This window comes from Protopterus annectens, chromosome 3.part1 (genome assembly GCF_019279795.1).
Source record: "Protopterus annectens isolate FY-2018-M chromosome 3.part1, PAN1.0, whole genome shotgun sequence".
Classification (NCBI taxonomy): domain Eukaryota; kingdom Metazoa; phylum Chordata; order Ceratodontiformes; family Protopteridae; genus Protopterus; species Protopterus annectens.
The window spans coordinates 1,434,519,584-1,434,543,619 of NC_056732.1; the positions used below are offsets into that span (position 1 = coordinate 1,434,519,584).

Sequence of the window (24,036 nt, forward strand, 5' to 3'; positions counted from 1 at the left end):
AGCAAGTGCAGAGATTATTTCACCCTATTCCCGCTACCAGGCCAACCCAGCAGAGACGCTCTAGTCCAAGTTTGGCCCCGGGGACTTCTGTATGCATTTCCTCCCTTCCCACGAATCTCTCAAGTGATACAGATAGCTATCGCTCAGAAGGCCTCCTTGATCCTCATTGCTCCTTACTGGCCTCGACAGGTTTGGTTCCCCTTTCTACATCAGTTTCTGTTGGAGCGACCTTGGCATCTGGACCTAGTTCCAGATCTTTTGATCCATCAGTCGGGTCAGTTTCATCGCTCCCTTCCCTCTCTGAACCTCACTGCTTGGTTCCTCCAATTCCAACTTTAGCCAGGCTTCCTCAAATATCTCACTCTGTTCGAGATATTTTGATAGCTTCCCATAAATCTTCCACTCGAAAGATTTATTTGAGTAAGTGGAAACGTTTCACCTATTGGGCTCAAGGAAGGGAAATAGATCCTTTCACTGCTTCCATCCAAATGGTCCTTGATTTTCTAGCTGAACTCTTCCATGCAGGTTCATCTCCTTCTACTCTTAAAGTTCAATTGGCAGCTATTTCTAATTTTCATGTGGGCATTTCAGATTCTGCCATCATGTCCCACAAGCTTTGCAAAGCTTTTTTGAAGGGAGTTTTTCTACTCAGACCTCCGGTAAGAAATCCTCCTCCTCCTTGGGACCTAAATTTAGTTCTCAGTTCTTTAATTCTCCCCCCTTTCGAACCTGCATCCTCCTGTTCTTTAAAATTCCTATCATGGAAGACTCTCTTTCTAGTAGCTATTACTTCAGCTAGAAGAGTTTCAGAACTTCATGCACTCAGCTGTCGACCTCCTTATCTGTTGTTCCATAAGGACAGGGTGTCTTTACGAACCAACCCGTCCTTTTTACCTAAAATAGCCTCCACGGCTAACCTAAATCAAAGCATTGACCTCCCGGTGTTTTTTCCAGAATATTCTAACAGATCTGAACAAAGATTACATTGGCTAGATGTTCATCGTCAGTTAAGGTACTATTTGGATAGAACAAAACAATTCAGAAAATCTGACCAGCTGTTCGTCTCTTATGCAGAAGGCAGAAAGGGACTTTCAGTTTCAAAGGTATCATTATCCAGATGGCTAACATCCCTGATTTCCCTTGTGTATGAAATTAGACACCAAAAGCTGCCTAGCAAACCTAAAGCCCATTCTACCAGAGCCTTGGCTACTTCTATAGCCTTCCAAGATAGACTGCCTATTGACACCATTTGTGCAGCGGCTACTTGGGCTACTCCTCACACTTTCATTTCTCATTATAAGTTGGATTTAGCCTCTAGACATAGAGCTAACTTTGGTTCCACTGTTCTCAAGAGTCTGTTCCGTTAGGCCACCCGGGACAAGGTGCTAGGGACGCGGTCCCATCCAGCAAGAATGAAGGCGAGATAGACATCTTAACATATAGAAGTTATGTTTTTACCATAACGTTCCATGTTAGTTGTCTTCTTCTCGCCTTCTTCTTGCGTCCCACCCTCCTTCCCCCTGGCCTGGACAGACCTAGAGGAGTTTTGATTGTGACCTCTCTTTCTACCACCTCTTTACTTTAGGTATATGCTCTGCTGTGCATATTTCCTGGATCAGGATGTAGGTCACCCTTCTCCCTTGTTTATAGAGGTGGACTTTGTTACTAGTTATTTTACTACTATTATAGGCAGTGCCTAGCTTACAAACGAGATCTGAGGTAACTCACGCCTAGCATTGTGGGATATAGGGGGAGCCTCGAGCCGGTGGAACCAACTCTCGAGCTTTTAGAGTGGCCGAGTCGGAGCCGAGGTCGGCTCCGAACCCATCCAGCAAGAAGAAGGCGAGAAGAAGACAACTAACATGGAACGTTATGGTAAGAACATAACTTCTATTTTTGTTCCATTCAAGGATCCTCCCCATCCAACAAAGCCCTCCTGGACATTCCACCCACTCAGTGGGAGGAGGCAGCAGTGCAGGTAGACTCACTGCTATGAAAAATAGTCATCCATCCGGTCCCCCCAGGCCAATCTGGATCTGGGGTTTATTCCAGGTTACTTTTAGTGCCAAAAAAGATGGGGGACCTCAGACCAATGTTGGAACTATCCAAATTGAACCAATCAGTAACCAAGGCAAAATTCTGGATGGTTATGATTCAATCTGTCCCGTCCTGTCTGCAGGCCAGTGCTGGATGTGCTCGATCGACCTCCAGGACACGTACTATCACGTCAAGATGGACAGGTGCTCCCGGAGGTACCTTTGCTTCCAGCTGGGAGCCAATCATTACCAATTTTGAACCCTCCTCTTTGGTCTCACCACAGCCCCCCAGGTGTTCACCAAGGTAATAGCAGTAGTAGCTGCTCACCTGGGGCATTCAGGTATTTCCGTACCTGGACGATTGGCTCTTTACTGCCCCTTCACAGCATCTACTATGTCACACCAGGGACTCCTTCCTTCAGCTAGCCAACAAGTTGGGCATTACAATCAGTATGAACAAGTCTGCTGTTCTCCTGGTTCAGATTTTAGATTTCATCGGGGCATGGCTGGACACAATACAAACGAAGGTGCTCCTCATGTTAGACTGGATACGCAGCTTGAGGTTACATGTTTTACGCATTCTTCAGACCCATTTACCAACAGCTGAAGCAGTGATGTTAAGTTGTCTATCTTGCCTTCGTCTTGCAGGTTGAGATCGGAGCCCTCGGCTCCGACTCGGCCGTCTTCAATAGCCCGAGAGCTGTTTACTGGCTCAAGGCTACCCCTTATCCCATAATGCCTAGTGATAGCTACCCAGATCTCGTTTGCTGCTTCAGCTGCGAGGTGTCGTTTTTCTGACTCAGGCTTGTATAAAGTTTTTTGTATAACTTTCTTCACTAGATTTCAACCCTTCTAGTTTTTTATTGGTAACGATAGTCTTGTTTTGTGATAGTTAGCTTTGTTAGCTTGTAGTATCCCTCTTTTTTCTTGTAGAACTCATTTAACTTAGAGAGTTCTCCCCCATCTCTCCCCCACCCCTCTCCCCACCTCTTCTTGTCAGGTTAGCCGTTTAAGTTAGAGGCTTTTCCTTCTACTTTTCTCTTATAGGCTAGCCGTTTAAGTTAGAGGTTTTCCTATTCTCTTAAAAAAAAAAAAAAAAAAAAAACCTTTAGCTATTGTCCTTATAGTACTGTGTTTTTTGTAGACTGTATTTGGCTTCTGGTTGTTATTGTTATTGTGATAATTGTTTTTCTTTACTTTCAAGGATGTCAAAGGAATCCAAGGTTTCTGGGTTCAAGAAGTGTAACTCATGCTGTCAGAAAATGTCTCTGACAGATGGGCACACTTCTTGCGTCTATTGTTTAGGCGCTGTGCACCTGCAGGACTCTTGTTCCATCTGCCATGCCTTTAGTCCAAGAGTCCTGCAGGAGCGTAAGAATAAGCTTATCCTTAGGGGTCTTTTAAAATCCCAGGATTCGCCGGCCAAGAGCTCACAGCCTGTGAAATCCCCTAAACCCACTAAGCCGTCGGCTCCAAGTTCAGAGCCGTCTTCGGTTCAGGGTTTACCTTTCACGTCGGTTCCAGCTGGCACCAAGACAATCTCCCTGTCGGCTCCAACAGAGGCTTCGGAGCCACAAGAGGCTAAGGTCCCCCTCACTTGAATCGGTGCATTCGGCTCCTCGGTCTCCTTTACTTCAGAGCGAGCGCAGTCACCGATCCTCTCACTCCTCTCGGTCCTCTAGGCTATCGGATCATGATGTGGAGAGAGTGATCAGTAGGTTGCTGAAGTCGCAGGCACTAGCCAAGTTGTTGTCCAGCCCTCTTCAACAGGTATCGGCTCCATCCACTTCTCTCGATGTTCCTCCTCCGACTCCAATGAGTTCGGAGCCGGAGTTCGTTGGGGTTCGAGTAGTGGAACCGTCGGCTTCGTTAACACTATCTCCTTCGGTTCCGACGTCTGCTCCTTTTCCCTCAGTGGTGCCATCCATCGAGGGATCTGGGCACCGGGGCTCCCTCGTCGGCTCGGAGGGGGTGAGTGGCATCAGACACTTGTTCAACCCCGTTCTCCCTCTCGGAGCTTCGGCGCAGGTGAGCTCGGCTCCTACATCGGCCTCGGAGCCATCTCCCTTGGTGCAGAGAAAGATTCCTATTTCTTCGGAACTGGAGCTTTCTCTGCATCGTGGCAGGAATGCCTTCGATGTCATGCGGAGTGTGCTAGCCACTGAGTCAGCTCCACTATCAGCCCCACTGGCTCTGTCCCCTGTAGTGCCTGTGCTAACCTCTGCTCCTCCTCCAGGCCCCAAGCATAGGGAACCGATGCTCCAGAACACCCCATTGGGTGTTTCTTCTTCCGAGGCCTCCTCTGATCTCTCAGAGGAGCCCCCTTGGAAGGAGAAGTGCAAGAGGAAGCACATTGACTCCCCTGAGTCTGTCACTTCTGATACAGACTTAGATGAATTGGATGGGTCCCCGCGATCCCCCTCTGAGGATGTTTCCTTTTTGGACATCCTGGAGATGCTCAAGCAACGGGGGAACTGGAATCCCCTAGCCCCTTCTGAGGATGAGTCTGTAATTGTGGAAGCCTTTGGTTCCCGACCTTCCACCTCCTGGGTGTCTCCGCCTTTCGATCCACTTATGACAGTGGTGGCTCGAAAGACTTGGTCAGCTCCGGATACAGTGGAACCAAACCCCGAGGAGACCTGGTAATTTTATTATAGCACCCCAGGATAAGCAGTTCCTTACAAAAGGTGTCCCTGTTGATGCTATGGTGGTAGCAGCAGCTACAAAAAAAGAGTTAGTGGAGACCTCTTCGTCTGTCCATCCCCCTAACAAGGAGTCCAGGATGATGGACAGATATGGGAAGCGAATGTTTGCTTCAGCGACCTTCTGTATGAGGTCACTGAACTACTTGTGTCATTTTACTCGCCTTCAAAGGGATCTCCTTAAAGAGCTCGGAGATACCCTCCAAGATCCAACAGCTGAGGGAGCACAAGCCAAGGTAGCTTCCCAGCTGGCGACGCTTAATTCTGTTGTTAACTCCTCCATGAGGCTCATTTCTTATGCAGCCGATGGGGCGAGTAGAGCCGCAGGCACCGGCATGAGTGGATGCGGCTGTGCAACTTTGCGGAACCCTTTTGAGCGTCCTTCACCAACACTCCTTTTGATGGTTCCTTTCTTTTTGGACCACAGGTAAAAGACACTTTGACTAGGTGTGAGCAAAAAGGGAAGACTCTCTGCCGTGGGAGTCCATTTTTCCACTTCCTCTAGACCTTACCCCAAGGGTCAGAAGAGTGGGAAGATGTGGTTCCGTAAATCTCAGGGAGCCTTGCCCTGACACATGTAGTGATTTTTCCTCCAGAAGCAGAGGGGGAAACAATAATAATAGACGCCACCCTCGTGGCAGAGGGGGTGCTCAGAACCAGGGTAACAGAGAATCCTTCTCTGATAAGCCCTTTTAGCATCCCTGAAGGGTTGCCCGGCTGCTCATCTCTGGAGGCAGTCGGGGGAAGACTTTCTCTGTACCAGAAAGCCTGGCGAAGTTTAACACGACAGATGGCTACGGTCTGTTATATCTGGAGGTTACAAAATTCCCTTCCTTCAACCCTCCTTGCAGTCAAGGAAGACCCTCCCAGATGTTCCACCCAATCTGAGGGAGCAAGCAGTAATAGAAGTTTCAAAACTGCTAGAAAAAAGAGCCATCCAGGAAGTCCTGGCAGAACAGCACGGATCCGTAACTTACTCAAAGTTCTTTTTAGTACCAAAAAAGACGGGACTGGAGACCGATTCTGGATCTCAGCAGACTAAACAGGTCTGTACAAAGAACGAAGTTTCGGATGGTCACGCTACAGTCCATTCTACCCTTTCTGGGTCAGGAAATTGGATGTGCTCTATAGATCTTCAGGATGCGTATCACCATATAAAGATGGACAGGCGCTCCAGAAGATATCTTCGCTTACGGCTGGGGGCCAGTCATTATCAGTTCAGAGCTCTGCCCTTTGGTCTCACCACAGCCCCCAGGGTGTTCACCAAATGTATGGCAGTGGTCACGGCTCACCTGAGGCGTCGAGGATTCCAGGTGTTTCCATATCTAGATGACTGGCTCCTTACTGCTACCACCAGACATCAACTCATACAAGCAAGGGACTACACAATCTCAGTCTGCTCACAGCTCGGCATCACAATGAATTTCGAAAAATCTGCCTTGTTGCCCTGTCAATTTATCACTTATATAGGTGCAGACTTGGACACAAGGGATATGTTTGCAAGGCTACCACCAGAAAGGGTGTCCACAATTCGTCAGCAGGTACAGGTTCTGATGCAGAGCAAAAGGAACCAAGTCAGGTACGTCCTTCAATCTCTGGGCTCCATGGCAGCAGCCATTCTCCTAATCCCACTGGCACGCTTTCATATGAGGATTCTTCAGTGGCTTCTGTTCACGCAGTGGTCTTTCCAAGAGCTACCCATGACATACGAAATCATGATCACGGATGCTTGCAAAAGGCATCTTTCTTGGTGGATGGGTCTCCCCACTAGTTACTCAGGGCAGACCTTTCATACAACCCCCTCCAGTAGCCACAGTGATGACAAACGCCTCCCTGATAGGGTGGGGGGGGGCATTATCTGGGCAGGACAGTCCAAGGCACGTGGCAACCTCACGAGTACCATCTGCATGTAAATGTCCTGGAAATGAGAGCCGTGCTCCTGGTGTTGCAAGCCCTTCAAGGCTCTCTTCCTCCTGAGACCATTGCTATTCAAACGGACAACATGTCAGTGATGTGGTACATCAACAAGCAGGGCGGAAACAGGTCCAACCCCCTATGTCGAGAAGCACTCAGGTTTTGGTAGTGGGCGATTTCCTCCCGTTTTCTGATTGCGACACACATCCCTGGGAGATCCAACGTCATAGCAGACAGGCTCAGCAGAGCTATTCTAATGCCTCACGAGTGGTCTCCGAATCAGGATATTGCGAATCTTGTTTTTCGCAAATGGTGACAGCCTTGCTGCGATCTCTTTGCCACCTCCTTCAACAGGAAATGCAGCAACTACTTCTCCCTTCTCCCGCTTCCAGGTCACACACCCAGAGACGCTCTAGTCCACGGTTGGCCCCAGGGACTTCTTTATGCCTTTCTTCCATTCCCTCTGATACCCAAACTTATACAGAAAGCAATATCGTTGGGTTGCAAAATGATCCTCATTGCTCCCTACTGGCCTCGACAGATATGGTTTCCGTTCCTGCACCATTACCTTCTCGATCAACCCTGGATTCTGGACCCAATTCCAGACCTCTTGGTTCATCAATCAGGTGGGTTGCATCAATCCCTAAAAACCCTCCTGCTCACAGCTTGGTTGCTCCACTTCCAACCTTAGCCAGGCTTCCCAGCATTTCCCCCGCAGTCCGTGACATTATCGTGTCCTCTCACAAATCTACAGCGAGGAAAACTTATGCTAGCAAATGGAAACTTTTTTCTTGTTGGGCAGAGACTAGGAATGTGGATCCCTTCTCAGCCCCACTCCACGAAATCTTGGAATTCCTAGCTCTGCTGTTTCATTCCGAGTCTGCTGCTTCTACGATCAGGGTACAAATGGCGGCCATTTCTAACTTTCATGTTGGTTTTTCGAACTCTAATATTATGTCTCATAAGCTATGTAAAGCTTTTTTGAGAGGGGCAACTCTTCTTAGGCCTCCAGTGAGAGATCCCCCTCCTCCTTGGGACCTTAATTTAGTCCTAACCTCCTTAATTCTGCCCCCTTTTGAACCATCAGCTTCTCGCTCTGTCAAGTTCCTGTCTTGGAAGACACTCTTTCTGGTAGCTAATACTTCAGCCAGACATGTCTCCGAACTTCAGGCGCTATGTGTTCGTCCTCCTTACTTGGTTTTTCATAAGGACAGGGTTGCTCTGAGAACTAATCCCTCATTTCTCCCTAAAGTCTACTCAGAAAGTAACTTAAACCAATCTGTAGATCTTCCTGTATTTTTCCCTAATCATACCAACAAGGCAGAATACAAACTACACCAATTGGATGTTCATAGGCAATTGCGCTTTTACCTGCACAGAACTAAAGAAGTAAGGAAATCTGACCAACTATTCCTCTCTTACGCCTTGGGCAAACAAGGTCTCCCAGTTTCCAGGGTAATCTTGTCCAGATGGTTGTCACACACTATTACTTTCATTTATCAGTTAAGGAACAAAGAGTTACCTATTAAACCAAAAGGTCATTCTACTAGGGCCTTGGCCACCTCTGTAGCCTTCCAGTCTAGGTTGCCCATGGATTCTATCTGTGCAGCTGCCACTTGGGCAAACCCTCATACCTTTATTTCTCATTACAAGTTGGATATGGTCTCCAGGAGCAGAGATGACTTTGGTTCCACTGTTCTGAAGAGTCTGTTCCACTGAGCCACCCAGGATGTTAGGTGCTAGAAATGCTGCCCCAACCAGCAAGAACGAAGGCGAGATAGACAACTTAACATAAAGAAGTTATGTACCTACCATAATGTTCCATGTTAGTTGTCTTCATCTCGCCTTCCTTCTTGTGTCCCACCCTCCATTCCCCAGTCCTAGGGGACAGAGAGGAGTTTTTTGTTTTGTTTCACTGGCTGCGTGTTCTCTTGTGTCCTCTTTTTGACCTAAGAGAATATGGCAGGTATAGTCAACTGGTTCTTGACTGAATTATTATGTTGTTATGTCTGGGGTTAGCTATTTCAAACGAGATCTGGGTAGCTATCGCTAGGCATTATGGGATAAGGGGTAGCCTCGAGCCAGTAAACAGCTCTCGAGCTATTGAAGATGGCCAAGTCGGAGCCGAGGATCGGCTCCGATCCCAACCAGCAAGAAAGAAGGTGAGATGAAGACAACTAACATGGAACATTATGGTAGGTACATAACTTCTTTTTAAAAGCTCTGGGTTCCATGACAGCCATGATAAATCTTCTTCCAATGGTGTGCCTTCATATGAGGGTGCTACAGTGGACACCTGCGGTTCAGTGGTCACTGTTAGACATTCCATTGTCTTTTCCAGTGAAAATTTCAAAAGCGTGCAAGCACTCCCTTTGGTGGTGTATTCAGTCCCCGGATCTCCTCAAGGGACGTCCATTTCAACCTGCTTTCCCCAAGGCCACAGTGACCATGGACACCTTCGTACTAGGGAGGGGGGCACTGCTCAGGAAGGACAGTCCAAGGCATGTGGTCCCGTTCCAAGACCTATCTGCACATCAGTGCTCTAGAGATGAGAGCGGTTCTTCTTGCATTGCAGGCCCTTCATGCTCATCTGCCTCTGGGAACAATTGCAATTCAGACTGGGACAGTATGTCAGTGGTCTGGTATATCAACAAACAAGGGGGAACCAGATCTTATCCCTTAAGTTGAGAGTCCATGAGAGTGTGGGAATGGGCGATCTCCACCGGCCACTTTCTGCTGGCAATTCACATCTCAGGACGGTCCAGCATTCTAGAGGACAGGCTCAGCAGATCGATCCTGATGCCTTACGAGTGTTCTCTGAATCTTTCAATAGCGGAACAGATCTTTCTAGAGTGGGATTATCCTTCCTGCAATCTCTTTGCATCTCCTTCCAATGCGAAATGCAGTGAGTTTTTCACTCTGAACCCCCCACCGGAGGAAGCCCCCAGAGACGCTCTGATTCATGCTTGGCCTCCCGGGCTTCTTTATGCATATCCTCCACTTCCCCTTATGTCAAAGTTTCTACAGAAACCCCGAAGGCTGGGGAGCACTGTGATCCTCATCGCTCCATTCTGGCCTCGACAGGTTTGGTTTCCCTTACTCGGGTCTCATCTAGTTGCTCCACCATGGACCTTTGATCCGGTCCCAGATCTGCTCTTACATCCCTCTGGGATCTCTCATCCAGATCTGGAGACTCCGAAGCTCACTGCTTGGCTGCTGTGGTTCCCATGATTATTAGGACTCCCGGCCTGTCATCTCCTGTTAAGGCCATTCTGGTAGAAGCCCAGAAAAGTGCACCTTTGATCCGGTCCCAGATCTGCTGTTACATCCCTCTGGGATCCAGCTCCAGACAAGTGACAAGTGGAGTACCTCCGGGTTCAGTCCTGGGACCACTCTTGTTTGGCATCTACTTCTCTGAAGTACAGGCCAACACTAAGGGACTCTGGCTAACAAAGTTTGCAGATGACTGCAAACTGGGAGCCATTATTGAATCCCCAAATGATGTGGATATTGTACAAAAGGGCCTTACAGAAACAGATGCCTGGTGCCAGAGCCATGGGCTCAAGCTTAATGCCAAGAAATATATAGATGTTAAGTTGTCTATCTCGCCTTCATTCTTGCTGGATGGGTTCGGAGCCGACCTCGGCTCCGACTCGGCCACTCTAAAAGCTCGAGAGTTGGATCCACCGGCTTGAGGCTCCCCTTATATCCCACAATGCTAGGCGGTATTACCTCAGATCTCGTTTGCCGCTACAGCTGTCGAGGTGTGTTGCTTTTACCGGCTCCAGGTTAGTGTACCAAATAGGTTTAAAAACTTAGTAAACCCCTTTTAAATTAGTTTTTTTGGTTAGTATCCCCTTATTTTAAAGGTTTCTATTCCCTTTCCTGTGTTTTTCTCCCACTCCTTACCACAAGAACTTATCTGTTCTTCCCTTAGGCCTTCGGGCCCTCAGAGTGTGTGTTTTTCTGTAGGGACTTAAGATTTCTAAACTACTATCTTTAAATCTGTTTAAGTTAGTTTAAATTAGTTTAAATTACCTTTACTTACTCTACAGTGTAATCGGTGTGTTTGTGTTGAGTGTGATTGCACTTGTTTTGTGTCATGTCTAAGGATTCGAAGGTCTCAGGCTTCAAGAAGTGTGACTCGTGCTGTCAGAAAATGTCTCTGACAGACGGTCACACTTCTTGTGTGTACTGCCTGGGACCTTTACACCTGCAGGACTCTTGTGCTGTATGCCATGGCTTCAGCCCTAGAGTCTTGCAGGAAAGAAAGAACAAGCTTATTTTACGGGCTTGTTAAAGCCTGAGGGTCCCCGACTGCATCTTCGGCAAACCCTCTAAGGCTTCTAGGTCTTCGCTCCAGTTACTGAGTCGGCACCTAAGACTTCTAAGTCTACTCCTGCATCGGCTCGGCTGGAGCCAATGAGACTCTAACTTCCACTGGTGGTTCCTCGGCTCCGGCCGGAGCCAAGGTTTTGAATTGCTAAGTCGGCTCCGATCAGGCTTTGGAGCCGACCTCTAGGAAGAGGTCAAGGTCACCGTCCCTCGGCTCCGTTCATTCGGCTCCAGCTTCTCCCTGCTGTCTGAACGGAGCCATAGATCGCACTCCTCTAGGTCTTGAGGCTTTCGGACCATGACCTTCAGAGGGTAGTGAGTCGACTTCTTAAGTCCGAGGCACTGGCCCAGATGCTTCAGAGCCCGACTCATCAGTCGATGCTCAACCCTATTTCTCAGAATATTCCTCCTCCGACTCCTTTGAGCTCGGAGCCGGGCGCTCGGACCCGAGACTGTGATACCGTCGGAGCCGATACAATTGTCTTCGGCTCCGTCGGCTCGATTTCTTCCTTGGAAGAATCTCGGTGCCGGACTTCCTCGTCGGCTCCGAGGGGTGAGTGGCATCGGACCCTTGTCCGACCCGCTCTCCCTCTCGGTGCTTCGGGCGCTGGTGAGTTCGGCTCCGACATCGGCCTCGGAGCCATCGCTGTCGGTGCCAAGGGAGGTTTTCAGCTTTTCGGAGCGGGGACCTCTGGCTCTGCCTGACAGAGGTGCGTTCGAGATCATGCGGAGTGTGTTGGAACCTGGTTCAACTCCACAGTCAGCTCCGTCCGCCCCTCCCTCTTCGGTGCCTCAGGTTATGTCTACTCACTCCCTCATCCCAGACCGCAGAGAGCCAGCTCCTCAAGAATCCCCTGTGGGATCTCATCCTCTTCGAGGCCTCTCCTGAATTGGCAGGGGATCCCCCTAGGAAGAGAAAGTCTAAGAGGAAGCACATAGACTCACCTGAGTCTGTCACCTCTGACACAGATTTAGAGGATTCGAGGTACCCCGTTCCCCTTCTGAAGATGTCTCCTTTGCAGACATTCTAGAGATCCTGAAACAGAGGGAAATTGGCCAACCCTTAACCCTTCGGAGGATGAATCTGTGTATCTTGAGGCATTTGGCTCTCGCCTTCCACCTCCTGGGTGCCCCCTTGACCCCCTCATGCAGGTGGTAGCTAAAAGGCTTGGACGGCTCCTGACTCTGTGGACCCTACCCCAGGAGACCTTCAAAGTTTATCATAGCACCAGCAGATAAGCAATTTCTGACTAAGGGAGTTTCTGTGGATGCTATGGTGGTAGCTGCTGCCACTAAGAAGGAGCTAGCTGATCCTTCGGTGCCTGTCCATCCTCCTACCAAGGAATCTAGGTCTATGGACAGGTACGGGAAGTGGATGTTTTCGTCAGCGACCTTTGCTATCGTTAAGCTGAACTACCTCTGTCATTTCACTGCCTTCAAAGAGACCTGATCAAGGAAGCGAGTGAGATGTTAAAGGATCCTACAGCTGCGGGTTTTCAGGATAAGATGAACACTCAGCTGGCTACCCTAAATTCTGTAGCTAACTCCTCCATGCGCCTCCTTTCATATGCGGCTGATGGAGCGAGCAGAGCCGCAGGGACAGGTGTGGCCTTACCGGCATGCCTGGATGCGGCTGTGCAATTTTGTGGACCCCTTTAAAACGTCTTTCACTAATTCCCCGTTTGATGGATCGTCTCTTTTTGGTCCTCAAGTGAAAGAAACCTTGACAAGGTGCGAGACAGATGGCAAAACTCTTTCTGCCGTCGGAGTCCGTTTTTCTACTCCTTCTAGACCTTACCCCAAAGGCCAGAAAAGTGGAAAGATGTGGTTCCGCAAACAATCTCAAGGAACTTTGCCTGACGCACAGAGTCGGTTCCCCTCTAGAGGCAGAGGGGGGAACAATAATGGTAGACGTCGCCCTAGAGGCAGGGGGGAAACTGAAAACTGCCAAACAAACTGCTGAATACGAAAACCTCGGAGGAAGCTGTCAGCAGGTTAACATCAAGTAAATCAAATAATGAATATAATCACTTGTAGTAAACGTAATGTAAGCACTTTTATTAAACCAGAACTTTCGGAAGGCTTAGTATCCAACCTTCTTCAGACAAAACAGTACACGACACAAGCGAATTAATTTAAATACATGTGACTCCACTTAATTGGTGGCCTCTTAATTAAGTACCCACCTTCATTTTAAAACTCTTTGTGCTTTTAGTTATCAGTCATCACATTCACAATGTTCTTTAAAAACTATTATTTAAAACCATTCCTTAAAAATAATATATTTTAAAATATGTTTAATCCTTTAAACCTTTAATGATGTAATAATGATGTTAAAAACAATGTTTAAACCAGCAATAAATCACTTATATTTTACTTTATGCTGGTTACACCCACAGATATACCCATGTTAAATCAAAATAGAACAGCAATATCAATAGAAATGCAAATACAATTACAAATACAATATAGCCTACTACATTAAAATTGTGGAACAGTCATCCCGCTCTAAAACTAAACAGGAGTCCAATGCTGGGACCGCACTAGAATAGAAAACAGCTTACTACAGAGAGAGTATATTCCATCTATCTAAAAAGGAGACAGAAAAGGCCCCAAAAACCTAATACTGCAAAATATCTTAAGCCCATCCAATATAAGAAAAATCCTAAAGACTGAATGAAAACTAAATCACTGTATAAATGGTACAGAGGTGTCTAGAAATATCCAAAAATATATACCCCCCCACCAAAACACAACAAAAACCCTATGCTATAAAACAATATGATGTGTACCTGCCAATCCAGGGGTGCCTACAAAAACCAAACCTAACATGGTCACTGATTATCTCCTCAAGGCCAAATGTTTAAGAATGCAGGACAAAGAAATATGTAGTAGGCTGTATTGTATTTGTAATTGTATTTGCATTTCTATTGATATTGCTGTTCTATTTTGATTTAACATGGGTATATCTGTGGGTGTAACCAGCATAAAGTAAAATATAAGTGATTTATTGCTGGTTTAAACATTGTTTTTAACATCATTATTACATCATTAAAGGTTTAAAGGATTAAACATATTTTAAAATATATTATTTTTAAGGAATGGTTTTAAATAATAGTTTTTAAAGAACATTGTGAATGTGATGACTGATAACTAAAAGCACAAAGAGTTTTAAAATGAAGGTGGGTACTTAATTAAGAGGCCACCAATTAAGTGGAGTCACATGTATTTAAATTAATTCGCTTGTGTCATGTACTGTTTTGTCTGAAGAAGGTTGGATACTAAGCCTTCCGAAAGTTCTGGTTTAATAAAAGTGCTTACATTACGTTTACTACAAGTGATTATATTCATTATTTGATTTACTTGATGTTAACCTGCTGACAGCTTCCTCCGAGGTTTTCGTATTCTAGAGGCAGGGGGGGTCCGCAGAACCAGGGCAATCGAGAAACCTTTTCCGATAAGCCCTTCCAGCATCCCTGAGGTGTTGCCCGACTGTCCACCTTCGGAGGCAGTCGGGGGAAGATTATCACTGTACCCAGAAGCCTGGCGATCCCTAACTCAAGACAAGTGGGTACAGTCCATCATTTCCGAAGGCTATTCCATTCCGTTCTTTCGCATTCCAAACCAATCCAAAAAAATCCCTTCCAGATGTTCCACCCGCTCAAAGGGATCTAGCAGCATTGGAAATTTCAAAGCTGCTTGCAAAAAGAGCCATTCAGCCAGTGCCAGCAGACAAGCAAGGATCCGGAATCTACTGCAGGTTTCTTTTGGTTCCAAAGAAAACAGGGGACTGGAGACCAATTTTGGATCTCAGTATCTTGAACAAGTCTGTCAAGAAAACAAGATTTCGGATGGTCATGCTACAATCCATCCTACCCCTATTGGGAAAGGAAAACTGGATGTGCTCTATAGACCTTCAGGATGCGTACTATCATATAAAAATGAACAGACGCTCCAGGAGATTCCTCCGCTTCAGGCTGGGAACCAGTCACTTTCAATTCAGAGCCCTGCCCTTTGGACTCACCACTGCCCCCCGGGTGTTTACCAAATGCATGGCAGTGGTAGCTTCTCATCTGAGACGTCAAGGATTCCAGGTGTTTCCATACTTAGACGACTGGCTCCTCACAGCTCCTACCAAGCATCTTCTTCTGATTGCCAGAGACTACACCTTTCGCATTTTTCAAAAGTTAGGTATCTCAATAAATTGCGAAAAGTCTGTTTTGTCGCCTTGTCGTGTTATTACCTTCATAGGCGCAAATCTAGATACAGTCAACATGTCTGCAAGACTTACAGACCAAAGAGTAGCAGACATACACAAACTGGTCTCCCTTCTATTCCACAGCAACAGAGTCAAAGTCAGATTGGTTCTAAAAGTACTGGGGATTATGGCGGCTGCTATCCCTCTACTTCTTTTAGCCAGATTTCACATGAGAATCCTTCAATGGATGCTCTTCACACAGTGGTCGTACCAGCAACTTCCGATGTCCCACACCATTGTGATTACGCAAGCATGCAGGAATCATCTTCTTTGGTGGATTTCTTCCCCCCAGCTCTTCCTAGGAAGACCCTTTGTCCTTCCCCCTCCGGTTGCTACTCTGACAACGGATGCCTCCCTGATCGGGTGGGGGGGGCATTATCAGGGCAGAACAGTCCAGGGCATATGGCAACCAATCGAACGCCACTTGCATATAAATGTTCTAGAGATGAGAGCAGTGCTTTTAGCGTTGCAAGCCCTTCAAGACTCTCTTCCCTTGGGAACGATAGCAATTCAGACGGACAACATGTCTGTAGTGTGGTATATCAACAAACAAGGCAGAACCAAGTCCTACCCCCTATGTCGAGAAGCACTTAGACTGTGGCAATGGGCGATTTCTTCTCAGCGTTTTCTGGTAGCAACGCACATTCCCGGGAAGTCCAATCTTATCGCGGACAAGTTGAGCAGAGCTATCCTCATGCCTCACGAGTGGTCTCTGAAAGATTCTATCTTGGAGAAAGTTTTTCTCAAGTGGGGTCAGCCTTTCTGCGACCTTTTTGCTTCTCCCCAAAACAGCAAGTGCAAAGATTATTTCACCCTCTTCCCCTTACCAGGCCAGCCCAGCAGAGACGCTCTAGTCCAAGTTTGGCCCCGGAGACTTCTGTATGCATTCCCTCCCTTCCCACTAATCTCTCAAGTGATACAGAAAGCTATCGCTCAGAAGGCCTCATTGATCCTCATTGCTCCTTACTGGCCTCGACAGGTTTGGTTCCCCTTTCTACATCAATTTCTGTTGGAGCAACCCTGGCATCTGGACCTAGTTCCAGATCTTTTGATCCATCAGTCGGGTCAGTTTCATCGCTCCCTCCCATCTTTGAACCTCACTGCTTGGTTCCTCCAGATCCAACCTTAGCCAGGCTTCCTCAAATATCTCACACTGTTCGAGATATTTTGATAGCTTCCCATAAATCTTCCACTCGAAAGATTTATCTTAGTAAGTGGAAACGTTTTGCCTATTGGGCTCAAGGAAGGGACTTAGATCCTTTCACTGCTCCCATCCAAATAGTTCTTGATTTTCTAGCTGAACTCTTTCACGCAGGTTCATCTCCTTCTACTCTCAAAGTCCAATTGGCAGCTATATCTAATTTTCATGTGGGCATTTCAGATTCTGCCATCATGTCTCACAAGCTTTGCAAAGCTTTTTTGAAGGGAGTTTTTCTTCTCAGATCTCCTATAAGAAATCCTCCTCCTTCTTGGGACCTTAATTTAGTTCTCACATCTTTGATTCTTCCCCCTTTCAAACCTGCAGCTTCCTGTTCATTGAAATTGCTATCCTGGAAGACTCTCTTTCTGGTAGCCATTATTTCAGCTAGAAGGGTCTCAGAACTTCATGCACTCAGCAGTCGACCACCGTATCTATTGTTTCATAAAGACAGGGTGGCCTTACGAACCAATCCATCTTTTTTACCTAAAGTAGCCTCTGCGTCTAACCTAAATCAAAGCATTGACCACCCTGTATTTTTTCCTAACTTTTCTAACAGGTCTGAACAAAAATTGCATTGGCTAGATGTTCATCGTCAGTTAAGGTATTATTTGGATAGGACCAAACAGATCAGAAAAACTGACCAGTTGTTTGTCTCTTATGCAGAAGGCAGAAAGGGACTTTCAGTTTCGAAGGTATCACTCTCCAGATGGCTAACATCTCTGATTTCCTTTGTTTATGAAATTAGACACCAAAAGCTGCCTAACAAACCTAAGGCCCACTCCACCAGAGCTTTGGCTACTTCTATAGCCTTCCAAGACAGGCTGCCTATTGACACCATTTGTGCAGCGGCTACTTGGGCTACTCCTCACACTTTCATTTCTCATTATAAGTTGGATTTAGCTTCTAGACATAGAGCTAACTTTGGTTCCACTGTTCTCAAGAGTCTGTTCCGATAGGCCACCCGGGACAAGGTGCTAGGGACGCGGTCCCATCCAGCAAGAATGAAGGCGAGATAGACGACTTAACATATAGAAGTTATGTTCTTGCCATAACGTTCCATGTTAGTTGTCTTCTTCTCGCCTTCTTTCTTGCGTCCCACCCTCCTCCCCCCTATCCTGGACAGACCTAGAGGAGTTTGATTGTGACCTCTCTTTCTACCACCTCTATTGCTATAGGTATATGCTCTGCTGTGCATATATTCCTTGATCAGGCTTCAGGTCACCTTCTTCCCTTCCTTTTTATAGAGGTGGGTTCTCCCATTTCCAGTAGTTCTGGTTTTTATAATTGGCTGGGCCTAGCTTACAAACGAGATCTGAGGTAATACCGCATAGCATTGTGGGATATAAGGGGAGCCTCGAGCCGGTGGATCCAACTCTCGAGCTTTTAGAGTGGCCGAGTCGGAGCCGAGGTCGGCTCCGAACCCATCCAGCAAGAAAGAAGGCGAGAAGAAGACAACTAACATGGAACGTTATGGTAAGAACATAACTTCTATTTATCCCCTTTGGGAAAAAACATGTACCCATGAATTATCACATAGGTGGCAGGACACTAAACATCGAAAGTGTGATGAGAGACTTAGGGACACAGGTGGACAGTGGTCTCACTTTCGATAACCACATTGCCACAACAGTCAGGAAATCCTTCTATGTGGCACACCTCATCACTAAGGGCTTTTCATCCAGAAAAAAGGAGGTCATTGTCCCACTGTACTCATCCCTCATTAGACCCATTATAGAGTATAATGCCCCGTTTGGTATGTACCTCACAAGACATCTGCAACAGCTTGAAAGGCCACAGAAATACCTCACTAAAAGAATCACAGGCCTAAAGCAGATGCCATATACTGACCGTCTAAAAAACTCCAGCTATACTCTGTGGCATATCGTCTACTCAGAGGCGATCTCTGCTTAACATGCAAGGCCATGTCAAACCCTGAGCTGTTGGACATGCTCCACTTAAAGAAATCCCAATCCATCAGAGCCACACGCTCCAGGGATCTAAACCTTGTCATCACAATGAACAAAACATGCTGGAGGGATAGGTTCCTGACCCAGAGACTCCCCATACTCTGGAATAGACTGCCCATACATATCAAGCAGAGCGCCTCTTTGGCCCTCTTCAAAAGGAACCTTGATGATTGGATGGGAGATAGGAAATTCACCCCGGGGATCATGTCAGCCATCCTGCTAGACAGGGGCCTGGAGAAGTAAATATTGTGGGAAGAAATATCCAGGGAATTGTTATGGCTAGGCTTGCATAGGCCCTAGGGCCGATAGCCTAGTACCAACCTATGAACCGTAGTAAATGGAAACGTTTTCTTATATGGACCAGTCAAAGGTCTTTGGATCCTTTAACTGCTCTGCTTTCAGCTGTTTTAGATTTTCTGGCTAGCATTTTTCAACAGGGCGCTAGTTCCTGTATGGTTAAAGTCTAACTAGCAGCCATCTCTAATTTTCATGTTGGGGTAAACATGTCTTCATTGGCTTCCTCTAAACTTTTTAAAACCTTTCTCAAAGGTGCTTTTCTTCTCAGACCCCTGGTTAAGGACCTAATTCCACCGTGGGACCTCACTTTACTGTGGCAGGCATTGGTTTCACCCCCTTTGAGCCTGCAGCATCCGTGGATTTACACTTTTTGACTTGGAAAACTGCCTTCTTAGTTGCTATCATGTCTGCTAGAAGGGTGTCGGAGCTTCAAGCTCTTTCTATCAAAGTCCCTTATATGATTTTTGACAAAGATAGAATGTCGCTATGCACTAACTTGTCCTTCCTTCCTAGGGTAGCTTCGGAAGCCAATATTAATCAGACCATTAATTTGCCAGTATTTTTTCCTAATTACCAGACCAAAGGGGAATACAAATTACATTTACTGGACGTACATAGGCAGTTGAGGTTTTATCTTCACAGGACTAAATCATTCCACAAGTCTGACCAACTTTTTGTGTCGTATGCCAAACCCTTCTTTGGTAAACCTGTTTCAAAAGTGACAATTGCTCGCTGAATTTCACAATGCATTGGTCGGGCTTATTCAGAAAGAGCTTTGTCTCCAGGAAAAGTCAAGGCTCATTCGACCCGATCTATGGCTATGTCAGCAGCTTTTTGGTTTAGGGCGTCTTTAGATGATATTTGTTCAACTACTACTTGGGACTCATCTCACACCTTTATTACTCATTATAAACTGGATTTAGTCTCTAGGAGTAGAGCATCCTTTGGGTCTGCGGTGCTCTGGAATATCCTTCCATGAGGGCCTCCCAAGAATTAGTAGCTGGGAACACTGTCCCACAGATTGAAGAGCAAATGAAGTAAACTACTTCAGATAAAGAAGTTATGTACTCACCATAACATTCCATCTGTGTAGTTCTACTTCATTTGTCTTCAACCGTCTCCCCCTCCTTCCCCCTAACCTTATCTTTTGGGATATGACATGTCCTTTGTATCGGAAGGTTATTGTTGGGATCCTTGGTCCTGTCCAGGCTAAGGTTCTTTTTGTGACGATTGGTGATTGATGATAAGGTGTCATTGGGTCGGGTGTCTGATACCTGTTAGGCAGCAAACTCTATCTTAAAGCAGAAGGGAGACGGGGGGGGCATTATGGGTAAGGGGAGGAGCATGGAGCTCGGAGCCGTAGCTGGAAAATGTGGCCGTGTCGGATCCGAAGACCCACAGGTTGAAGACAAATGAAGTAGAACTACTCAGATGGAACATTATGGTGAGTACATAACTTATTTTTCTCTAGGTTCTGTAACTAGATACGTAGGGGGTACAAATCCAACATTGCTTAAATAATGTGACTTTGTGTACTGCCATCTACAGTTGGCTCTGACAGCACCCCTTAAGTAAACTTCCACTTCAGAGAGATATTTTCACTGGCAGAGGGCTACCCTGTATATTTCTAAGATCCCCAGGCAAAACCCTGTTTTGGAATCACAGTGATTACATCATGCTTTCAAAAATGAACTACCTCACAGTTGTAGTATGGCTTATTCTGTAGCACTGGTTGTTGATACTGTGCTGTCTAGAGTATGTAAATAGGTAGGTGGTTTAAGTCTAGCAATGATTAACCACAGTGAGCATGTGTTTAATTGTTGTGCTGTGTAGAGAAGGCTTCTAATTCATAGAATTTGTAGCTGTTTAGTGTCACTGTGCTGTTCAACCACTTTCTTTCCTTTTTAGCAGAAGTATCACCCTGTTAAACAATGATGATGTCATTCTTTCAAATGTGCACTGTCACAATTGTAAACCAACTTCTCATGTGGCAATGATTCAGGCAATGTTCTGTACTTTGTGATCTTAGGTAGTCAGTTCAAGTCCAGCCGTTACTCCTTAGACTCGGTTGTGTTAGTATGACTGTGAATGTGCACCCATCTATCTGCTGTGTAGATGTATAGCTGGGGATTCCTCTTACAAGAATGTCTCTTTTTTTTTTTTCCCCATAGAGAAATGCTTTATTTACTACTGATGATGATGATGATGCCATTTTATGAAATTTGGCTTTCCTAAGAGAATTAATAAGGGTTGTCTTCTGGTGTGAGGAAATGAGTATATTCTGTATGTTATTGCATTAGTAAGGCATGCGTTTAAATCCATGATTATCTACACATCGTGCATGATTGCTATTCTACTGTCACAGTGATGACTGCATTACATCTCCTATGGATTTGGTTATACCTAGCATCAGGCGATGTTGTGATAAATACGCATATAGAAGCAGTCTTAAAGAAATTACAGGCGCACATATCCCTTGCAGCACTAACATAATCTTATGCTTTTCAAATATCAAAATATCTCACAATTGTAAAATCAATTGTACCATGAAGCATTCATTCTTCACAATGTCATGTAGCTTCTGTTGTCACATAGTCAGCTGTTCATAAACCACATTGGCTGACTGTAAGCATGGTGTGTCCTTAGACTGTTATGCATGAATGACTTCCACCACAGTTATAACGTGTACAGTCACAGTGGGAGAGGCCTCCCCATCCCTTTTATCTCATACAAACTGTCACAAACTCGTATGATGTAATGCCTTCACATAGGTGGAGCCTCACAGTTGTTTTAAGACTTCTACTGTGGTGCATATGATTCATAAACATGTTAGTTGATGGACTTGCATAGCTTTCTGTTCATTTCCAGCATAGGGTGACATTATATGAATGTACTGAAATTACACAAGCAATGCATCAGGTTATTAGTATCCATTTTTACATTGGACAAACAAATATAAACACATTTTATAATTTCATGGCAGTGAAACAGTTCTGGGAATGCTGTGGTGTTTGTGCTCCTGTGGCACATGCATTAAGTGCTGACTTGTATAGCATGTCTGCACAGATAGTGTGATTCAATTCTAGGATAGTATATATACAAAACACTGTAAAAACTTCCTTGGCCAAGAAGCATTTATATTGGACTTCTCACAGCTATGTGAGCATTAACACAACTACCTCGTCATCATTCTGACAAGTTAATATTGTACAAATTATCATCAAAAGTCTTTTCTTACTTCACATATTAATTTTGGTTATTTGTGATAAGCTCCATTGGTGTCTCCTGTCTCAGACCCAGTCAATATACAGCTCTATAGAGTGTGTAGTATGATAGGTGGATGTTTTGAATGTGGTACTCTGTCAGACAGGAGTGGCTATGGCAAAGAAAGTAGTTATGGCATAGTCAAAGTGCCAGATTTGTAGTATCTCATACTCCAAGGTAGAGTTTCCATACCCATCACAGTAGAAAGTGCTGTAAGCCCTTCAAGGGTGTTCTTAGTGACACAAATGGTATGTCTGTTTCTGTGGTGTCAGTGGTTGATGAGCAGTTTTCTGATATCTGTCCTGGCATTTGTTCAAGTCTGGCAAGATGCAGATATTGAGCATGTCATTGATTTGTCGTAGGCATTATGTATTTTCCAAATAAAATGCTTTGTATTGCATGTCTTCAGTTCAAACATTTATGTATTACTATAATTATTTTCTTCACACTGTAGAGCTTTGTAGGATAGGGGTGAGGGGTTGCATAACATTTCTTACTGTATGGAATGATGCAAGATTATCAAAGTGTGACTGGGCTTTTGTTAAGACACTTTCTTATGTTTGTGTTGGTTACATGGTGTTATGGCAACGTTTGCTGTAATTTCTTGTGTGAGCATGCACAAAATAATCTTGTATTAGATGTGCTATATTTACGAACATAGACCTTGAACTAATGAAATGTCATCAGATCTGTGTTGCCATTTGTCATTTGTGCATTTTGAGTGTTATATTGCTGTTTAGGTTTTACATGAATATACAACACATGCTTATCTAATACACGTTTAAAGGCAATATGCCCCCTTTGTTATGGTTGTAAATGACAGCAAATGGCAAAAGCATGTCCCTTTCTGATGTTCATGACAGAACATCTATAGGGTTAATTTCTTTTTGTTTATACATGATGAACTTGATAATATGGTAGTACTGTCAGTTAGCACACACACACATTCCCTGTATATTCATGTCATATTCAGTAACTGCAGGCTATGTGAATAGCTCCTAATGTATCTATTGTCCTTTCTGTTAACTCAACTCAGCATGTTATTAACATTTATGTCACATTTACTCCCCTTTGTAAAACTCTCACTGTGTCCTTGTCACATGTTTTATTCGCATGTCCATTTTTATTTATTGTGCATGGGTTAAGAATTGTGAACAGGATGAATTATTATTGCATCAATATGAAGTATTTATGTTAAAAATGTTTTTTGTGGCATAAGCTCATTTGACTGCATAATCTGAGTACATTTTTCCCTGTATCCTCCCCTTACTTATTTCTGCAGTAATCCCATTGTCTTTTGTGTACATTCTCATTTAACTTCTCATGCATCTTGTTTCTTTCAATCAACTTGCTCTTTCTTTGTGTAAGCTGTCCAAGTGTGCTCGCCTCATAAGTTTGCCTACAGGTAAGCCGCTTTCTTTACCTTATGTGGTCAAGCTTCTGTGCACTTTTTCATGGCCGTCAGTACTTCTTCTGGCCACAAAAAGATACCAAAAACGTTCAAGTGAGATGAGCATTATGCATATTCCGTGTGTGCTGCTGCTGCTCATCACACTGTTGTTGTCTTTCGGCTTTTCCCGGTTAGGGGTCGCCACAGAGGAACTCCAGTCCACTAATGATTGGCAGTAGATTTTCACGAACGCCGAGGTGCCAGCTCGACGTTCAACCTTCAACGAAGGCACGCCCATTTACGCATATCTTTTGAACGCCCACTAATGTGCTTAAACCATGTAGAGTTCATTAATCCCAGGGATGATTTTTCCAAGTGTTATGTATGCTAGCTCTTAACTTTGAGCTTGAGTTTCACTTGTTTTGCTCTTTATATAGTTTGTTGTGGCATTTTAGTAATTACCTTTTTGACTGTGGGCTCTTGGTTCAGTTTGTAACACGCACACAATTTCTTTTTTAATCTTGGATGTAAATATTTGTGTGGAATGCTGTAACCATTAATCTGGAAAAAGAATGCTGACTTCACCCACAAAGATAGCACTGTGAAGTGTGGTAAAGTATTTACTTGAGGATTTTGTAGATTTTTGTTGTATTTGTTAGCCGTAGCTTCTAG

General features: G+C 45.2%; 1 protein-coding gene across 2 annotated transcripts in view; it reads left to right on the forward strand.

Moving 5' to 3' along the window:
• MINDY3 (MINDY lysine 48 deubiquitinase 3) overlaps positions 1 to 24,036 on the forward strand; it is a 2,129,565-nt gene that overhangs the window by 350,496 nt on the left and 1,755,033 nt on the right. The window lies entirely within an intron of this gene.